Source organism: Phyllobates terribilis, unplaced genomic scaffold (assembly GCF_046119375.1).
Source record: "Phyllobates terribilis strain yellow unplaced genomic scaffold, ASM4611937v1 Scaffold_1__5_contigs__length_1240528914, whole genome shotgun sequence".
NCBI lineage: Eukaryota > Metazoa > Chordata > Amphibia > Anura > Dendrobatidae > Phyllobates > Phyllobates terribilis.
The window spans coordinates 80,967,336-80,981,580 of NW_027362761.1; positions in this window are offsets into that span (position 1 = coordinate 80,967,336).

The window sequence follows — 14,245 nt, forward strand, 5'->3', positions numbered from 1 at the left end:
TGAGAACAATGGGAGAGTTCCGAAGCATTTTTAAACTTCAACAGAATTCTGAGAACATTGTAAGAGTTCCAAAGCATTTTTAGACTTCAGAATTCCGAGATCAATAGGAGAGTTCCAAAGCATTTTGAAACTTCAGCAGAATTCCAAGAACAATTTGAGAGTTCTACAGAATGAATTAAAAAAACAATAACATTCCGAGAACAATGGGAGAGTTCCAAAGCGTTTTTAAACTTCAGCAGAATTCCGAGAACAATGGAAGAGTTCCAAAGCATTTCTAAACTTCAGCAGAATTCCAAGAACAATGGGAGAGTTCTACAAATGAATTAAAAAAACAATAACATTCTGAGAACAATGGGAGAGTTCCAAAGCATTTTTAAACTTCATCAGAATTCCGAGAACAATGGAAAAGTTCCAAAGCATTTTTAAACTTCAGTAGAATTCCGAGAACAATGGAAGAGTTCAAAAGCATTTTAAAACTTCAGTAGAATTCCGAGGACAATGCAAGAGTTCTACAGACTGATTTAAAAAAACAATAACATTCCGAGAACAATGGGAGAGTTCCAAAGCATTTTTAAACTACAGCAGAATTCCAAGATCAATGGGAGAGTTCCAAAGCATTTTTTAACTTCAGCAGAATTCCGAGAACAATGGAAGAGTTCCAAAGCATTTTTAAACTTCAGCAGAATTCCAAGAACAATGGGAGAGTTCTACAGAATGAATTAATAAAACAATAACATTCCAAGAACAATGGGAGAGTTCCAAAGCATTTTTAAATTCAGTAGAATTCCGAGAACAATGGAAGAGTTCCAAAGCATTCTTAAACTTCGGCAGAATTCCGAAAACAATGGAAGAGTTCCAAAGCATTTTTAAACTTCAGTAGAATTCTGAGAACAATGGAAGAGTTCCAAAGCATTTTAAAACTTCAGCAGAATTCCGAGAACAATGGGAGAGTTCCAAAGCAATTTTAAACTTCAGCAGAATTCCGAGTACAATGTGAGAGTTATACAGACTGATTTAAAAAAAAATAACATTCCGAGAACAATGGGAGAGTTCCGAAGCATTTTTAAACTTCAACAGAATTCTGAGAAAAAATGGAAGAGCTCCAAAGCATTTTTAAACTTCAGTAGAATTCCGAGAACAATGTAAGAGTTCCAAAGCATTTTAAAACTTCAGTAGAATTCCTAAAACAATGGGAGAGTTTTACAGACTTATTTAAAAAAAACAATAACATTCCGAGAACAATGGGAGAGTTCCAAAGCATTTTTAAACTTCAGCAGAAATCCGAGAACAATGGAATAGTTCCGAAGCATTTTTAAACTTCAGTAGAATTCGGAGAACAACGGAAGAGTTGCAAAGCATTTTAAAACTTCAGTAGAATTCCGAGAACAATGGGAGAGTTCTACAGACTGATTTAAAAAAAGAATAACATTCCGAGAACAATGGAAGATTTCCAAAGCATTTTTAAACTTCTGTAGAATTCCGAGAACAAGGGAAGAGTTGCAAAGCATTTTAAAACTTCAGAAGAATCCGAGAACAATGGGACAGTTCTACAGACTGATTTAAAAAAAACAATAACATTCCGAGAACAATGGGACACTTCCAAAGCATTTTTAAACTTCAGCAGAATCCAAGAACAATGGAAGAGTTCCAAAGCATTTTTAAACTTCAGTAGAATTCCGAGAAAAACGGAAGAGTCTAAAAGAATTTTAAAACTTCAGTAGAATTCCAAGAAAAATGGGAGAGTTTTACAGACTGATTTAAAAAAAGCAAGAACATTCCGAGAACAATGGGAGAGTTCCAAAGCATTTTTAAACTTCAGCAGAATTCCGAGAACAATGGATGAGTTCCAAAGCATTTTTAAACTTCAGTAGAATTCCGAGAACAATGGAAGAGTTCCAAAGCATTTTAAAACTTCAGCAGAATTCCGAGAACAATGGGAGAGTTCCAAAGCAATTTTAAACTTCAGCAGAATTCCGAGAACAATGTGAGAGTTATACAGACTGATTTAAAAAAAAAAACATTGTGAGAACAATGGGAGAGTTCCAAAGCATTTTTAAACTTCAGCAGAATTCAGAGAACAATGGAAGAGTTCCGAAGCATTTTTAAACTTCAGTAGAATTCCGAGAACAATGGAAGAGTTGCAAAGCATTTTATAACTTCAGTAGAATTCCGAGAACAACGGGAGAGTTCAACAGACAATTTTAAAAAAACAATAACATTCCGAGAACAATGAGAGTTCCAAAGCATTTTTAAACTTCAGCAGAATTCCGAGAACAATGGAAGAGTTCCAAAGCATTTTTAAACATCAGTAGAATACCGAGAACCAGGGAAGAGTTGCAAAGCATTTTACAACTTCAGTAGAATCCGAGAACAATGGGACAGTTCTACGGACTGATTTAAAAAAAACAATAACATTACGAGTACAATGGGAGAATTCCAAAGCATTTTTAAACTTCAGCAGAATTCCGAGTACAATGGAAGAGTTCCAAAGCATTTTTAAACTTCAGTAGAATTCCGAGAACAATGGAAGAGTTGCAAAGCATTTTAAAACTTCATTAGAATCCGAGAACAATGGGACAGTTCTACAGACTGATTTAAAAAACAATAACATTATGAGAACAATGGGAGAGTTCCAAAGCATTTATAAACTTCAGCAGAATTCCGAGAACAATGGAAGAGTTCCAAAGCATTTTTAAACATCAGTAGAATACCGAGAACAATGGAAGAGTTGAAAAGCATTTTAAAACTTCAGTAGAATCCGAGAACAATGGGACAGTTCTACAGACTGATTTAAAAAACAATAACATTATGAGAACAATGGGAGAGTTCCAAAGCATTTTTAAACTTCAGTAAAATTCCGAGAACAACGGAAGATTCGAAAAGCATTTTAAAACTTCAGTAGAATTCCGAGAACAATGGGAGAGTTCTACAGACTGATTTTAAAAAGACAATAATATTCCGAGAACAATGGGAGAGTTATAAAGCATTTTTACATTTCAGCAGAATTCCGAGAACAATGTATGAGTTCCAAAGCATTTTTAAACTTCAGTAGAATTCCGAGAACAATGGGAGAGTTACAAAGCAATTTTAAACTTCAGCAGAATTCCGAGAACAATGTGAGAGTTTCACAGACTGATTTAAAAAAAAATAACATTCCGAGAACAATGTAAGAGTTCCAAAGCATTTTTAAACTTCAGCAGAATTCCAATCGCAATTTGAGAGTTCTACAGAATGAATTAAAAAAACAGTAACATTCCGAGAACAATGGGAGAGTTCCAAAGCATTTTTAAACTTCAGCAGAATTCCGAGAACAATGGAAGAGTTCCAAAGCATTTTAAAACTTCAGTAGAATTCCGAGGACAATGCGAGAGTTCTACAGACTGATTTAAAAAAACAATAACATTCCGAGAACAATGGGAGAGTTCCAAAGCATTTTTAAACTTCAGCAGAATTCCGAGAACAATGGAAGAGTTCCAAAGCATTTTTAAACTTCAGTAGAATTCCGAGAACAATGGAAGAGTTGCAAAGCATTTTAAAACTTCAGTATAATTCCGAGAACAATGGGAGAGTTCTACAGACTGATTTAAAAAAAACAATAATATTCCGAGAACAATGGGACAGTTCCAAAGCATTTTTAAACTTCAGCAGAATTCCAAGAACAATGGAAGAGTTCCAAAGCATTTTTAACCTTCAGTAGAATTGCGAGAACAATGGGAGAGTTCTAAAGACTGATTTAAAAAAACAATAACATTCCGAGAACAATGGGAGAGTTCCAAAGCATTTTTAAACTTCAGCAGAATTCCGAGAACAATGGAAGAGTTCCAAAGCATTTTTAAACTTCAGTAGAATTCTGAGAACAATGGAAGAGTTCCAAAGCATTTTAAAACTTCAGCAGAATTCCGAGAACAATGGGAGAGTTCCAAAGCAATTTTAAACTTCAGCAGAATTCCGAGAACAATGTGAGAGTTATACAGACTGATTTTAAAAAAAAAAACATTGTGAGAACAATGGGAGAGTTCCGAAGCATTTTTAAACTTCAACAGAATTCTGAGAACAATGTAAGAGTTCCAAAGCATTTTTAGACTTCAGCAGAATTCCGAGATCAATAGGAGAGTTCCAAAGCATTTTGAAACTTCAGCAGAATTCCAATAACAATTTGAGAGTTCTACAGAATGAATTAAAAAAACAACAACATTCCGAGAACAATGGGAGAGTTCTACAGAATGAATTAATAAAACAATAACATTCCAAGAACAATGGGAGAGTTCCAAAGCATTTTTAAATTCAGTAGAATTCCGATAACAATGGAAGAGTTCCAAAGCATTCTTAAACTTCGGCAGAATTCCGAAAACAATGGAAGAGTTCCAAAGCATTTTTAAACTTCAGTAGAATTCCGAGAACAATGTAAGAGTTCCAAAGCATTTTAAAACTTCAGCAGAATTCCGAGAACAATGGGAGAGTTCCAAAGCAATTTTAAACTTCAGCAGAATTCCGAGAACAATGTGAGAGTTATACAGACTGATTTAAAAAAAAATAACATTCCGAGAACAATGGGAGAGTTCCGAAGCATTTTTAAACTTCAACAGAATTCTGAGAAAAAATGGAAGAGCTCCAAAGCATTTTTAAACTTCAGTAGAATTCCGAGAACAATGGGAGAGTTTTACAGACTTATTTAAAAAAACAATAACATTCCGAGAACAATGGGAGAGTTCCAAAGCATTTTTAAACTTCAGCAGAAATCCGAGAACAATGGAATAGTTCCGAAGCATTTTTAAACTTCAGTAGAATTCGGAGAACAACGGAAGAGTTGCAAAGCATTTTAAAACTTCAGTAGAATTCCGAGAACAATGGGAGAGTTCTACAGACTGATTTAAAAAAAGAATAACATTCCGAGAACAATGGAAGATTTCCAAAGTATTTTTAAACTTCTGTAGAATTCCGAGAACAAGGGAAGAGTTGCAAAGCATTTTAAAACTTCAGAAGAATCCGAGAACAATGGGACAGTTCTACAGACTGATTTAAAAAAAACAATAACATTCCGAGAACAATGGGACAGTTCCAAAGCATTTTTAAACTTCAGCAGAATCCAAGAACAATGGAAGAGTTCCAAAGCATTTTTAAACTTCAGTAGAATTCCGAGAAAAACGGAAGAGTCTAAAAGCATTTTAAAACTTCAGTAGAATTCCAAGAAAAATGGGAGAGTTTTACAGACTGATTTAAAAAAAGCAAGAACATTCCGAGAACAATGGGAGAGTTCCAAAGCATTTTTAAACTTCAGCAGAATTCCGAGAACAATGGATGAGTTCCAAAGCATTTTTAAACTTCAGTAGAATTCCGAGAACAATGGAAGAGTTCCAAAGCATTTTAAAACTTCAGCAGAATTCCGAGAACAATGGGAGAGTTCCAAAGCAATTTTAAACTTCAGCAGAATTCCGAGAACAATGTGAGAGTTATACAGACTGATTTAAAAAAAAAAACATTGTGAGAACAATGGGAGAGTTCCAAAGCATTTTTAAACTTCAGCAGAATTCAGAGAACAATGGAAGAGTTCCGAAGCATTTTTAAACTTCAGTAGAATTCCGAGAACAATGGAAGAGTTGCAAAGCATTTTAAAACTTCAGTAGAATTCCGAGAACAACGGGAGAGTTCAACAGACAATTTTAAAAAAACAATAACATTCCGAGAACAATGAGAGTTCCAAAGCATTTTTAAACTTCAGCAGAATTCCGAGAACAATGGAAGAGTTCCAAAGCATTTTTAAACATCAGTAGAATACCGAGAACAAGGGAAGAGTTGCAAAGCATTTTACAACTTCATTAGAATCCGAGAACAATGGGACAGTTCTACAGACTGATTTAAAAAACAATAACATTATGAGAACAATGGGAGAGTTCCAAAGCATTTATAAACTTCAGCAGAATTCCGAGAACAATGGAAGAGTTCCAAAGCATTTTTAAACATCAGTAGAATACCGAAAACAAGGGAAGAGTTGCAAAGCATTTTAAAACTTCAGTAGAATCCGAGAACAATGGGACAGTTCTACAGACTGATTTAAAAAAAACAATAACATTACGAGTACAATGGGAGAATTCCAAAGCATTTCTAAACTTCAGCAGAATTCCGAGTACAATGGAAGAGTTCCAAAGCATTTTTAAACTTCAGTAGAATTCCGAGAACAATGGAAGAGTTGCAAAGCATTTTAAAACTTCAGTAGAATCCGAGAACAATGGGACAGTTCTACAGACTGATTTAAAAAACAATAACATTATGAGAACAATGGGAGAGTTCCAAAGCATTTATAAACTTCAGCAGAATTCCGAGAACAATGGAAGAGTTCCAAAGCATTTTTAAACTTCAGTAGAATTCCGAGAACAACGGAAGATTCGAAAAGCATTTTAAATCTTCAGTAGAATTCCGAGAACAATGGGAGAGTTCTACAGACTGATTTAAAAAAACAATAACATTCCGAGAACAATGGGAGAGTTACAAAGCATTTTTAAACTTCAGCAGAATTCCGAGAACAATGGAAGAGTTCCAAAGCATTTTTAACCTTCAGTAGAATTGCGAGAACAATGGGAGAGTTCTAAAGACTGATTTAAAAAAACAATAACATTCCGAGAACAATGGGAGAGTTCCAAAGCATGTTTAAACTTCAGCAGAATTCCGAGAACAATGGAAGAGTTCCAAAGCATTTTTAAACTTCAGTAGAATTCTGAGAACAATGGAAGAGTTCCAAAGCATTTTAAAACTTCAGCAGAATTCCGAGAACAATGGGAGAGTTCCAAAGCAATTTTAAACTTCAGCAGAATTCCGAGAACAATGTGAGAGTTATACAGACTGATTTAAAAAAAAAAAACATTGTGAGAACAATGGGAGAGTTCCGAAGCATTTTTAAACTTCAACAGAATTCTGAGAACAATGTAAGAGTTCCAAAGCATTTTTAGACTTCAGCAGAATTCCGAGATCAATAGGAGAGTTCCAAAGCATTTTGAAACTTCAGCAGAATTCCAAGAACAATTTGAGAGTTCTACAGAATGAATTAAAAAAACAATAACATTCCGAGAACAATGGGAGAGTTCCAAAGCGTTTTTAAACTTCAGCAGAATTCCGAGAACAATGGAAGAGTTCCAAAGCATTTCTAAACTTCAGCAGAATTCCAAGAACAATGGGAGAGTTCTACAAATGAATTAAAAAAACAATAACATTCTGAGAACAATGGGAGAGTTCCAAAGCATTTTTAAACTTCATCAGAATTCCGAGAACAATGGAAAAGTTCCAAAGCATTTTTAAACTTCAGTAGAATTCCGAGAACAATGGAAGAGTTCAAAAGCATTTTAAAACTTCAGTAGAATTCCGAGGACAATGCAAGAGTTCTACAGACTGATTTAAAAAAACAATAACATTCCGAGAACAATGGGAGAGTTCCAAAGCATTTTTAAACTACAGCAGAATTCCAAGAACAATGGAAGAGTTCCAAAGCATTTTTTAACTTCAGCAAAATTCCGAGAACAATGGAAGAGTTCCAAAGCAATTTTAAACTTCAACAGAATTCCGAGAACAATGTGAGAGTCCTACAGACTGATTTAAAAAAAAATAACATTCCGAGAACAATGTAAGAGTTCCAAAGCATTTTTAAACTTCAGCAGAATTCCAATCGCAATTTGAGAGTTCTACAGAATGAATTAAAAAAACAGTAACATTCCGAGAACAATGGGAGAGTTCCAAAGCATTTTTAAACTTCAGCAGAATTCCGAGAACAATGGAAGAGTTCCAAAGCATTTTAAAACTTCAGTAGAATTCTGAGGACAATGCGAGAGTTCTACAGACTGATTTAAAAAAACAATAACATTCCGAGAACAATGGGAGAGTTCCAAAGCATTTTTAAACTTCAGCAGAATTCCGAGAACAATGGAAGAGTTCCAAAGCATTTTTAAACTTCAGTAGAATTCCGAGAACAATGGAAGAGTTGCAAAGCATTTTAAAACTTCAGTATAATTCCGAGAACAATGGGAGAGTTCTACAGACTGATTTAAAAAAAACAATAATATTCCGAGAACAATGGGACAGTTCCAAAGCATTTTTAAACTTCAGCAGAATTCCAAGAACAATGGAAGAGTTCCAAAGCATTTTTAACCTTCAGTAGAATTGCGAGAACAATGGGAGAGTTCTAAAGACTGATTTAAAAAAACAATAACATTCCGAGAACAATGGGAGAGTTCCAAAGCATTTTTAAACTTCAGCAGAATTCCGAGAACAATGGAAGAGTTCCAAAGCATTTTTAAACTTCAGTAGAATTCTGAGAACAATGGAAGAGTTCCAAAGCATTTTAAAACTTCAGCAGAATTCCGAGAACAATGGGAGAGTTCCAAAGCAATTTTAAACTTCAGCAGAATTCCGAGAACAATGTGAGAGTTATACAGACTGATTTTAAAAAAAAAAACATTGTGAGAACAATGGGAGAGTTCCGAAGCATTTTTAAACTTCAACAGAATTCTGAGAACAATGTAAGAGTTCCAAAGCATTTTTAGACTTCAGCAGAATTCCGAGATCAATAGGAGAGTTCCAAAGCATTTTGAAACTTCAGCAGAATTCCAAGAACAATTTGAGAGTTCTACAGAATGAATTAAAAAAACAATAACATTCCGAGAACAATGGGAGAGTTCCAAAGCGTTTTTAAACTTCAGCAGAATTCCGAGAACAATGGAAGAGTTCCAAAGCATTTCTAAACTTCAGCAGAATTCCAAGAACAATGGGAGAGTTCTACAAATGAATTAAAAAAACAATAACATTCTGAGAACAATGGGAGAGTTCCAAAGCATTTTTAAACTTCATCAGAATTCCGAGAACAATGGAAAAGTTCCAAAGCATTTTTAAACTTCAGTAGAATTCCGAGAACAATGGAAGAGTTCAAAAGCATTTTAAAACTTCAGTAGAATTCCGAGGACAATGCAAGAGTTCTACAGACTGATTTAAAAAAACAATAACATTCCGAGAACAATGGGAGAGTTCCAAAGCATTTTTAAACTACAGCAGAATTCCAAGAACAATGGAAGAGTTCCAAAGCATTTTTTAACTTCAGCAAAATTCCGAGAACAATGGAAGAGTTCCAAAGCAATTTTATACTTCAGCAGAATTCCGAGAACAATGTGAGAGTTCTACAGACTGATTTAAAAAAATAACATTCCGAGTACAATGGGAGAGTTCCGAAGCATTTTTAAACTTCAACAGAATTCTGAGAACATTGTAAGAGTTCCAAAGCATTTTTAAACTTCAGCAGAATTCCAAGATCAATGGGAGAGTTGCAAAGCATTTTTAAACTTCAGCAGAATTCCGAGAACAATGGAAGAGTTCCAAAGCATTTTTAAACTTCAGCAGAATTCCAAGAACAATGGGAGAGTTCTACAGAATGAATTAATAAAACAATAACATTCCAAGAACAATGGGAGAGTTCCAAAGCATTTTTAAATTCAGAAGAATTCCGAGAACAATGGAAGAGTTCCAAAGCATTCTTAAACTTCGGCAGAATTCCGAAAACAATGGAAGAGTTCCAAAGCATTTTTAAACTTCAGTAGAATTCCGAGAACAATGGAAGAGTTCCAAAGCATTTTAAAACTTCAGCAGAATTCCGAGAACAATGGGAGAGTTCCAAAGCAATTTTAAACTTCAGCAGAATTCCGAGAACAATGTGAGAGTTATACAGACTGATTTAAAAAAAAATAACATTCCGAGAACAATGGGAGAGTTCCGAAGCATTTTTAAACTTCAACAGAATTGTGAGAAAAAATGGAAGAGCTCCAAAGCATTTTTAAACTTCAGTAGAATTCCGAGAACAATGTAAGAGTTCCAAAGCATTTTAAAACTTCAGTAGAATTCCTAAAACAATGGGAGAGTTTTACAGACTTATTTAAAAAAACAATAACATTCCGAGAACAATGGGAGAGTTCCAAAGCATTTTTAAACTTCAGCAGAAATCCGAGAACAATGGAATAGTTCCGAAGCATTTTTAAACTTCAGTAGAATTCGGAGAACAACGGAAGAGTTGCAAAGCATTTTAAAACTTCAGTAGAATTCCGAGAACAATGGGAGAGTTCTACAGACTGATTTAAAAAAAGAATAACATTCCGAGAACAATGGAAGATTTCCAAAGCATTTTTAAACTTCTGTAGAATTCCGAGAACAAGGGAAGAGTTGCAAAGCATTTTAAAACTTCAGAAGAATCCGAGAACAATGGGACAGTTCTACAGACTGATTTAAAAAAAACAATAACATTCCGAGAACAATGGGACACTTCCAAAGCATTTTTAAACTTCAGCAGAATTCCAAGAACAATGGAAGAGTTCCAAAGCATTTTTAAACTTCAGTAGAATTCCGAGAAAAACGGAAGAGTCTAAAAGCATTTTAAAACTTCAGTAGAATTCCAAGAAAAATGGGAGAGTTTTACAGACTGATTTAAAAAAAGCAAGAACATTCCGAGAACAATGGGAGAGTTCCAAAGCATTTTTAAACTTCAGCAGAATTCCGACAACAATGGATGAGTTCCAAAGCATTTTTAAACTTCAGTAGAATTCCGAGAACAATGGAAGAGTTCCAAAGCATTTTAAAACTTCAGCAGAATTCCGAGAACAATGGGAGAGTTCCAAAGCAATTTTAAACTTCAGCAGAATTCCGAGAACAATGTGAGAGTTATACAGACTGATTTAAAAAAAAAAACATTGTGAGAACAATGGGAGAGTTCCAAAGCATTTTTAAACTTCAGCAGAATTCAGAGAACAATGGAAGAGTTCCGAAGCATTTTTAAACTTCAGTAGAATTCCGAGAACAATGGAAGAGTTGCAAAGCATTTTAAAACTTCAGTAGAATTCCGAGAACAACGGGAGAGTTCAATAGACAATTTTAAAAAAACAATAACATTCCGAGAACAATGAGAGTTCCAAAGCATTTTTAAACTTCAGCAGAATTCCGAGAACAATGGAAGAGTTGCAAAGCATTTTACAACTTCAGTAGAATCCGAGAACAATGGGACAGTTCTACGGACTGATTTAAAAAAAAACAATAACATTACGAGTACAATGGGAGAATTCCAAAGCATTTTTAAACTTCAGCAGAATTCCGAGTACAATGGAAGAGTTCCAAAGCATTTTTAAACTTCAGTAGAATTCCGAGAACAATGGAAGAGTTGCAAAGCATTTTAAAACTTCATTAGAATCCGAGAACAATGGGACAGTTCTACAGACTGATTTAAAAAACAATAACATTATGAGAACAATGGGAGAGTTCCAAAGCATTTATAAACTTCAGCAGAATTCCGAGAACAATGGAAGAGTTGCAAAGCATTTTAAAACTTCAGTATAACTCCGAGAACAATGGGAGAGTTCTACAGACTGATTTAAAAAAAACAATAACATTCCGAGAACAATGTGACAGTTCCAAAGCATTTTTAAACTTCAGCAGAATTCCAAGAACAATGGAAGAGTTCCAAAGCATTTTAAAACATCAGCAGAATTATGAGAACAATGGGAGAGTTCCAAAGCATTTTTAAACTACAGCAGAATTCCAAGAACAATGGAAGAGTTCCAAAGCATTTTTTAACTTCAGCAAAATTCCGAGAAAAATGGAAAAGTTTCAAAGCAATTTTAAACTTCAACAGAATTCCGAGAACAATGTGAGAGTCCTACAGACTGATTTAAAAAAAAAAAACATTCCGAGTACAATGGGAGAGTTCCGAACCATTTTTAAACTTCAACAGAATTCTTAGAACAATGTAAGAGTTCCAAAGCATTTTTAAACTTCAGCAGATTTCCGAGATCAATGGGAGAGTTCCAAAGCGTTTTTAAACTTCAGCAGAATTCCGAGAACAATGGAAGAGTTCCAAAGCATTTTTAAACTTCATCAGAATTCCGAGAACAATGGAAGAGTTCCAAAGCATTTTTAAACTTCAGTAGAATTCCGAGAACAATGGAAGAGTTCCAAAGCATTTTAAAACTTCAGTAGAATTCCGAGAACAATGGAAGAGTTGCAAAGCATTTTTAAACTTCAGTAGAATTCCGAGAACAATGGAAGAGTTGCAAAGCATTTTAAAACTTCAGTAGAATCCGAGAACAATGGGACAGTTCTACAGACTGATTTAAAAAACAATAACATTATGAGAACAATGGGAGAGTTCCAAAGCATTTATAAACTTCAGCAGAATTCCGAGAACAATGGAAGAGTTCCAAAGCATTTTTAAACTTCAGTAAAATTCCGAGAACAACGGAAGATTCGAAAAGCATTTTAAAACTTCAGTAGAATTCCGAGGACAATGGGAGAGTTCTACAGACTGATTTTAAAAACACAATAATATTCCGAGAACAATGGGAGAGTTATAAAGCATTTTTACATTTCAGCAGAATTCCGAGAACAATGTATGAGTTCCAAAGCATTTTTAAACTTCAGTAGAATTCCGAGAACAATGGGAGAGTTACAAAGCAATTTTAAACTTCAGCAGAATTCCGAGAACAATGTGAGAGTTTCACAGACTGATTTAAAAAAAAATAACATTCCGAGAACAATGTAAGAGTTCCAAAGCATTTTTAAACTTCAGCAGAATTCCAATCGCAATTTGAGAGTTCTACAGAATGAATTAAAAAAAACAGTAACATTCCGAGAACAATGGGAGAGTTCCAAAGCATTTTTAAACTTCAGCAGAATTCCGAGAACAATGGAAGAGTTCCAAAGCATTTTAAAACTTCAGTAGAATTCCGAGGACAATGCGAGAGTTCTACAGACTGATTTAAAAAAACAATAACATTCCGAGAACAATGGGAGAGTTCCAAAGCATTTTTAAACTTCAGCAGAATTCCGAGAACAATGGAAGAGTTCCAAAGCATTTTTAAACTTCAGTAGAATTCCGAGAACAATGGAAGAGTTGCAAAGCATTTTAAAACTTCAGTATAACTCCGAGAACAATGGGAGAGTTCTACAGACTGATTTAAAAAAAACAATAACATTCCGAGAACAATGTGACAGTTCCAAAGCATTTTTAAACTTCAGCAGAATTCCAAGAACAATGGAAGAGTTCCAAAGCATTTTAAAACATCAGCAGAATTATGAGAACAATGGGAGAGTTCCAAAGCATTTTTAAACTACAGCAGAATTCCAAGAACAATGGAAGAGTTCCAAAGCATTTTTTAACTTCAGCAAAATTCCGAGAAAAATGGAAAAGTTTCAAAGCAATTTTAAACTTCAACAGAATTCCGAGAACAATGTGAGAGTCCTACAGACTGATTTAAAAAAAAAAAACATTCCGAGTACAATGGGAGAGTTCCGAACCATTTTTAAACTTCAACAGAATTCTTAGAACAATGTAAGAGTTCCAAAGCATTTTTAAACTTCAGCAGAATTCCGAGATCAATGGGAGAGTTCCAAAGCGTTTTTAAACTTCAGCAGAATTCCGAGAACAATGGAAGAGTTCCAAAGCATTTTTAAACTTCATCAGAATTCCGAGAACAATGGAAGAGTTCCAAAGCATTTTTAAACTTCAGTAGAATTCCGAGAACAATGGAAGAGTTCCAAAGCATTTTAAAACTTCAGTAGAATTCCGAGAACAATGGAAGAGTTGCAAAGCATTTTTAAACTTCAGTAGAATTCCGAGAACAATGGAAGAGTTGCAAAGCATTTTAAAACTTCAGTAGAATCCGAGAACAATGGGACAGTTCTACAGACTGATTTAAAAAACAATAACATTATGAGAACAATGGGAGAGTTCCAAAGCATTTATAAACTTCAGCAGAATTCCGAGAACAATGGAAGAGTTCCAAAGCATTTTTAAACTTCAGTAAAATTCCGAGAACAACGGAAGATTCGAAAAGCATTTTAAAACTTCAGTAGAATTCCGAGGACAATGGGAGAGTTCTACAGACTGATTTTAAAAACACAATAATATTCCGAGAACAATGGGAGAGTTATAAAGCATTTTTACATTTCAGCAGAATTCCGAGAACAATGTATGAGTTCCAAAGCATTTTTAAACTTCAGTAGAATTCCGAGAACAATGGGAGAGTTACAAAGCAATTTTAAACTTCAGCAGAATTCCGAGAACAATGTGAGAGTTTCACAGACTGATTTAAAAAAAAATAACATTCCGAGAACAATGTAAGAGTTCCAAAGCATTTTTAAACTTCAGCAGAATTCCAATCGCAATTTGAGAGTTCTACAGAATGAATTAAAAAAAACAGTAACATTCCGAGAACAATGGGAGAGTTCCAAA